Source organism: Ricinus communis, chromosome 8 (assembly GCF_019578655.1).
Source record: "Ricinus communis isolate WT05 ecotype wild-type chromosome 8, ASM1957865v1, whole genome shotgun sequence".
Lineage (NCBI taxonomy): Eukaryota > Viridiplantae > Streptophyta > Magnoliopsida > Malpighiales > Euphorbiaceae > Ricinus > Ricinus communis.
The window spans coordinates 66,252-74,441 of NC_063263.1; positions in this window are offsets into that span (position 1 = coordinate 66,252).

The window sequence follows — 8,190 nt, forward strand, 5'->3', positions numbered from 1 at the left end:
ATGCTATGAAAGAGTCCTCGATGTGTTACTATTGTGGCATTATGGGACGTATTACTAAAGACTGCAAGCAAAAGGATGAAGATGATTAAAATAATATGGGGAGTATAAATGGGCCTCAGGTTCCTTTCAAATACGAATGGGAAGATTAAGGACAGTTGACCCTCCGGTGAAGGAAAATAACCTAATGGTAGCTAAGAATCATGTAGAAAGCCTAATTGAGTGTTCAATCTAGAGAAGTACAAAAAAGAAAAGATGACAATTAAAGGCGTAGGGCAAAGGCAAGAGCAAGGCAATGGGTTCATTCACTTGTTAGAACCATAATTTAAGTTATCAGATTTGATGCGAGCTAAACACCACTAACAATCTACAGACAAGGGCACATATCGAATGTAATATAGCTATGGCAAGTATCAATGTAGTATCCCACGTAAACTGAGAAGCTACTGCTACTACACTATTCCTATTATCTAACCGATCAAAAGGTGGTGAAGATTGTTAACTAAAAATGATTGAGAATGCAAATGAAAACTAAATTTTAATAAAGAGAATGAAAGTTTGAAAAAGACAATGAGATGAGTTAACCCAATTGGGGATTCCTTTAGCTAGTCGGTTTAAAAATAATAATATATGAATTGATTGATTAAAATTGCGATATGTGGATAATTTCTTAAATGAATTAGCCTCTTTCTCGAGTTAATCAATTTCTAATCCTCAAGATCTAAAGTTGGAATCTCTTCCTAACAATTGATTTTAGAATAGCATTAATCTCTAAAGAACTTTGCATACCTGGGCATCTGCGAAATAGTTTCAACAAAAGGTAAGTTAATCCGCAGTTGTTTAAACAAGTTAAGAAACTTATTGAACTGCTGATTGACTTTTTCATGCTTCAACCTGGCAGGATATGAGATCGGGAGCTGGTATTCTCTCAGAAGACTCTTCTTCCTCCCCTCTATCTTCTCTGGCTCCATCACTTTGCTATCTTCATCTTTCCTACCCGAATCTTTCCTGCACAACATCATCATCATTAAAAATAGGATAGAACTAGATAGCTGCTTACTTGATTGCAAAGTGCTAGCCTTCACGTGCTCTCTAGGGTTGGACTCTGTAATACTGGGCAAAGTCCCTAACTGTCTCTCAATCATCATCTTAGAAATCTAGCCTATCTGATTCTCCAAGTTTTGAGTTAAGGTCTGTTGATTTCTAAGAGCTGCGTCTGTTTGCTGGAATATGGTCTCTGAAGCGGACACAAACTTCATCATCAGCTCCTTTAAGTTAGGCATTTTTTTTCTTGAGTCTGAGGAGACTGAGGCGGGAGAACAAATTATTGCGGCTGCTGATGTAGTTGCTGAAACCCTGGTGGCCCCTGGTTATTGTTGTTCTTCCATCCGAAGTTCGGATGATTTCTCCATCCCGAATTATAGGTGTTGCTGTACGGGTTGTTCTACTGCCTAGGTTGACTTCCCATATAGTCCACCTGTTCATGATTAGATGAAGAAGAGAAAGCAAACATACCTCTCGATATACAGTTACTACTGTAATGCGGGCCCCCCCAAAGCTCACAGCTTGCTTGGGCTGCTTGGACATACATCTAGAGTTGAAAAATTTTCTTGGATAATAACTCCACTTGAGCTACCAAGACTGCAGTGGCATCCAACTAGTGTACACTCCCTTGACGTCCCGTCCTGCTCCTAGTAGTGTGTCATTGGTAATTATTTGTGGCCATCTCCTCAATCAATCTTTGGGCTTGTTCTGGTGTCTTGCTGCTTAAAGAACCACCTACAGCTGCATCTACCATCTGCTTAGTAGCCAAATTCAAACCATTATAAAAAGTTTGTACCTGAATAAAGAATAAATGGCTGAATTAATAAGAACACACAATTCACAATATTTCTTAAAATAAAGTTTCCCGGCAATGGCGCCAAAAACTTGATGCGTGCTAGACACTACTAGCAATCTATAGGCAAGTGTACCTATCGAATGTAATCTAGCTATGGCAAGTATCAATATCGTATCCCACGAAAACTGAGAAACTTGATACTACGCTATTCATATTATCTAACCGATCAAAAGGTGGTGAAACTTATTAATTAAAGATGATCGAGAATGCAATTGAAAGCTAAATTTTAACAAAGAGAATGAGAGTTGAAGAAAGACAATAAGATGAGTTAACCCAATTGGGGATCACTTTAGCTAGCCAGCTTACAAACAATAAATTATGAATTAATTGATTAAAAATTACGATTTGTGGATAATTTCTTGAATGAGTTGGCTTTCTCTCGAGTTAACCAATTCCTAACCCTAAAGATCTAAAGCTGGAATCTCTTCCTAACAATCGATTTTAGAATAGCATTAATCTCTAAATTATCGCTAATAAGAGTGTCTAGTTCTTATTCCAATAAGTTATTACACCTATCTCTAGGATGCAAATCATCTAATCACACAAGCAGTTGTCCAAACTCAATTGAATTTTTCAATTACAAAGGAGTTCTCTAATTGATTCAACAATGAAGAAGAAATAATAAATTTTATTGTACCTGAATGAAAACTACAATCTTAAATCAATAATCTAATCATTTAAGTACAAAACAAGCCTAGAATGGCTAAAGATCGCCCCTAAATGGGTTTGCTAGAATTAGTTACACATGTTCATGATTAAACTAAAATAGGAATTGAATACAAAGTAGAAAAGAATCGAAAATAATATGAACACCCTTTTCTCAAATGGTGAGATGCTATCCTCTCTTGAATAACTCTGTATAAAAACTCTACAGCTCATATCTCTTTCTTCTTTCCTTTGAATCTTTCATCCAATCCTCAAGAGCAGCTATCTTGATGATGTTGAAGTGGAATTCGTCTCCATTTTTCTCTTCTTGATCGTCTGGAAGTTAGCTCTAAGGGTATGTCTTGAATACTTCAAAGTTCATTCATTCTTTTACTCTTGCTTTCTTTCTTTGCTTTTTCTTTCGGATTCTTTCTTCGGTTCGGGCCATTCAATAAGGCTTTAGGACATTCGGCACGGGATTCGCCATGTTATATGTATACTTTCTACGACCTTCTGGCACAACTGGCTTGGATTTGGACGTCAGGCTCCTCAAAGACGCGCGGACATGCACTACCTGAAACAACAGATAACCAACAACACAAATGATTAAAAGAATAAAATTGAACAAAAACAAATAAAGAATAAAAAATAAATGGCTAAATTAACAATAACACACAGTTCACAATATTTCTCAAAATAAAGTTTTCTGGCAACAATGCCAAAAACTTGATTCGTGCTAAACACAACTAGCAATCTACAAGCAAGTGCACCTATCAAATGTAATCTAACTATGGCAAGTATCAATGTCGTATCCCATGAAAACTGAGAAACTACTGCTGCTATGCTATTCCTATTGTCTAACCGATCAAAAGGTGGTGAAGATTATTAACTAAAAATGATTAAAAATGCAATTGAAAATTAAATTTTAACAAGGAGAATGAGAGTTGAAAAAGGATAATAAGATGAGTTAACCCACTCGGGGATCACTTTAGTTAGCCGACTTACAAATAATAAATTATGAATTAATTGATTAAGAATTGCGATATGTGGATAATTTCTTAAATGAATTGGCCTCTCTCTCGAGTTAACCAATTTCTAATCCTAAAGAACTAAAGTTGGAATCTTTTCCTAACAATTAATCTTAGAATAACATTAATCTCTAAATTACTGCTAATAAGAATGTCTAGTTCTTATTCCAGTAAGTTATTACACTTATTTCTAAGATGCAAATCACTTAATCACACAAGCAGTTGTCCAAACTCAATTGAATTTCTCAATTTCAAAGGAGTTCTCAAATTGATTTAACAATGAAGAAGAAACAATAGATTTTATTATACTTGAATGAAAACTACAATCTTAAATCAACTATCCAATCAGTTAAGCACAAAACAAGCCTAGCATGGCTAAAGATCACTCCCAAATGGGTTTAATAAAATTAGTTACACATGTTCATGATTAACTACTATAAGAACTAAATACAAAGTAAACAAGAATCGAAAAGAACATGAACACCCTTTTATCAAATGGTGAAATGTTATCCCCTCTTGAATAACTCTGAATCCAATCTCTGCAACTCAATATCTCTTTCTTCTTTCCTTTGAATCTTCAATCCAATCCTCAAGAATAGCTATCTGGATAATGTTGAAGTGGAATTCATCTCCATTTTCCTCTCTTTGATCGTATGGAAGATTGCTCTCAAACTCTGTCTTGAATACCCCAAAGTTCTCTCTTTCTAAAATCGTCCTGCTCTCCTTGAATCCCTCTCTTTTTCCTTCTTTTTAAATTATAGTTTACCAACCACGCCGATTGGGGTCAACACCAAAGTGACAACCTTGGATCCATCAGTGTATCTAGCATATGGGTCACGCCGCCTTGAGCAGATGCTCTCGCCGTATCACTTTCTCGAAACCATATTGCATTTGCTACTTCTTGCCATGGGTAAGGCATTTCAGGATGCCCTCTGACCCTGACAGTGCTCCTTAGCACAGGCGTGTTGGCAAGGCGTGTTAAATAGTCTAACGCGCCCGATTTGTCCATTCCATCCCGATTTTGGTCCGATTTCTCTCTAACTTTGATGATATACCTAGAAAAACACCTAAGACACAAAGAAGACTAAGACAGGGTGATTCTAATACAAAACACATAATCTGCCCTAAAAATAACTCAAAATCAAGCATGCAAACATGTGTAATATCAAGGATATTAGTGATCCCATCTTTACAAATTTGAGGAAACATCAACCCATTGTGTGAGATGAACACTTTCAAGAGGCCTTCGATAGGATCAAGGAATACCTGATGAAGCTAGTACGTTAATCTTATATATGGCCTTGGAGGAAGAATATGTGGGCAATGGCGGATCCGATCACGAGTCTAATGTCATGGAACATACGGTCTATTATCTTTGCAAGAAGTTGCTGCCTTACGAGTCAAAGTACAACCTTATAGAAAAGACATGCTTAGCCATGATATGGGCTACAAGGAAGTTGATGCACTACTTTCAATCTTATATGGTGCAAGAAATTTCAAAATTGACCCTTTAAAGTACTTATTCGAGACTCAATCTCTTACGAGAAAGCTAGCTATATGGTTGGTGCTCCTAATAGAATTTGACATTGAATACATCACTAAGAAGGTAGTCAAGGGTAGGGTTGTAGTTGAGTTTCTAGCCCAGAACGCGATTGAAGGGGACGACCTTTGGGATTTAGAATTCTCTAATGAGAATCGGGGGGGGGGGGGGCAATCGAGATCCAAGAATGGAAGATGTACTTCGATAGAGTTGTGAACACGAGAGGTGCAAGCTTAGGAGTAGTTCTGATTATGCCAAAAGGGGAGATGCTGCTAATGGCCAAAAGGTTGGACTTTAAAGTGACTAATAACATGGTAGAGTACGAAGCATGTTTATTTGGATTAGAAGCAGCCTTGGTAGCAGGAGCTAAGCATCTAATGGTTTATTGGATTCAATATTGGTATTTCAACAAGCCATCGAGGAATGGAAAGTAAAAGAAGAGAGGTTGAAGCCATATGTCAACTATCTGAGGACTTTAGTGTGGAACTTCTCAAAATGTTTTTTTGTACACTTGCTTTGGCATGAGAATCAGATGGAAAATGCACTAGCTACTCTGTCATCTATGTGGGTTAATCCCTTGCAACTATCAATGAAACCTTTAGTGATCGTGAAGTCAGGTGCGCCTTATGATAAGGGAATCAAATTATGCAAGTTCAGATAGGACCATAATAGAAGCCATGGTTTTACGATCTGAAGAAGTTCATAAAAGACAGAGAGTCTCTAAAAGAAGCAACAACTAAGGAAAGGTATGCACTGCGAGTTTAAGCCAGGAATTACATCAGCCACAAGGGAATCCTGTATAGAAGAATGATGTTAGGTGTACAACTTTAATTTGTAACTAAAGTAGAAGCTCAGATAGTAATGGAAGAAATACAAAAAGGAGTATGCGGGCTCACATGAGCAAAATTATACAAACCAGGAATATTATTCAGCAAGGCTATTACTGGTTGATAATGGCCTTGATTAATAAAAAAAGGATGAAAGCCCTATACCACACACAATTGTATCAGAAAAAGATAGTTAGGGCATTCAATAAGAAAGTAAAGCCAAGAAAGATTAGAGTTGATGATATGGTTTTAAAGCATACAAGACCTACTGCATTTGACCCAAGAGGGATGTCTAGGCCAAATTGGAAAGGTCCGTACATGGTTAGGAGGATTCTACCCAGAGGTACCGCTAAGATCTCGTGACTTGGAGAATTTTGGAAATAAATAGATCTCTTAAAGAGATTTTGTAAAAATAGGGGCAAAAGTGGAACAAAAGAATAGAAAAAATCCTGCGTTCTAAAAGAAAAATAAAAGATTGGTGCAGATTGGTCGCAAAAGATCGCAAAGAGAATAGTAATTCCCTGAAAAGACACGACATCTTAGTGGTGAGAAATCAAGTCATACTTGGGTTTTGAGAAATACAAATTGTTTGATCATTTTTACACGTCATACATACATTAGCTAGGGAGTAAGAGAGAAGCAGATTGATTTCAGTCAAGTGAAAAAAAGAATAATTATTTCTTCTTCATTATTTGCATTTGCATTTAGCAAAAAATGAGTCAATGAATCGAGCAAGCAAGGATGGATCGAATCTTCTAGTACCAAAGTTTCTATAAAAAAAAAAGAAAAGAAAAAATAAAAAGCGAGAAACTGCTAAGCCAGAAGGGTAGCAGGCGAATAAAGTTCTAAAAAATCATCCGAATGCATGAAAATATTAGCTTGTTATTAGCTTGTTAAGTTAAAAACCCAAAAAGTGACCAAATGTTAAATGTAAATGTAAAATAATAGAAAAGAGATTTGGGCTGCATGGACTCATTTGCAATTTGTAGCAACACTGAGAAGGCTAATAAAATGAGATGCAATAAAAAGGACAAGGACAATCAAGACATTTTATTATAAATTAAAGTCTACATAAAGATTTTAGGTTTTACATTCAAAAGAAAAAGTACAAGCAGGAGTAGATTAAAAGTCAAGTGAGAAGTTTCACTCTGGACTATTCAGTTTCGACTCCCTGATCCATCTCCGTGATTAGAGCATTATTCCCAGTCAGTCTGTGAGTCTGTGAAGGCCGAAAAATAGCTAATGTTGGACTCGTCGGTGTCGAATTTTTAACATTCATCAGTTTGGTGTTTTCGTATTTCCCTGTCGGTCCTTCATGGTCCCTCTGATGAAAATCCAAAAGGAGAATTAGTTAGCATATTTCACGTATTTTATGCATATTTTTTACATTTTATATTTTATTATTTGTTTTGGTTCTTACCCGCCAATCCTCGCCAAGGATGAAGAACTGTCTCCTCACGACTCTAACCAGTCGTTGTACATACTAAAACTGGACTATCTGAACTTGTATTTATATATATGTCACTAACCTTTTCAGGAAAGCCAAAGTGATGGAAAGTAAAGAAGAAAGGAAGAAGCCTATGTAATTGCGATCTCCGATTGAACTCCAGGAGGAGGAAACTCTTGCGATGAAGTGAAGTGCGGTTTCTCGACGAGGACTCCAATATGAAACCATTAGATTAAGAGGGAATGAGAGGCAGACCCTTCAGACCACGGACATTGCTTAGGTCAAAATCATCTCAGGGTAATTAGGATGGACACACTGAAGAGGCGCGAAGACCATTCTTCGGGCCGCGCCGCATAGTGCTCGAATTGTCAAATGGGTGAATAAAAAAGCACTATATGATAAAGAAAAGAGAAAATTCCAAATAGCCTAAGAGAATACCTAGACAATGATATCATCACTAAATGGTAAAGTCTCCAACAGTTGTAGGATGAACGAGGTATAATTGATCAATCGTGATTGGATGGTGAAGTGCTCAAGCTCGCTATACCCATTTAAACATTCCACCAGTTCCTCTCCAGCAAGATTCATTTTTTAGAACATGGAAAGAGGAGGAAAAGGAACTCGATGCTTGTTGGGATCGTGCTCCAAACCATAAATCCTTTCGCCAAGGTAGCAAGCCCGACAGGTAGGCCCTGCCATTAGCACTCTCCTCTACTCAAGGTCGGTTGTGGAAAACATAAAAGGTCCCAATGACCGCGCTCCCCCAACCAATAACTATGGATCTAGAAACTAGAAAAGGTAAGTGA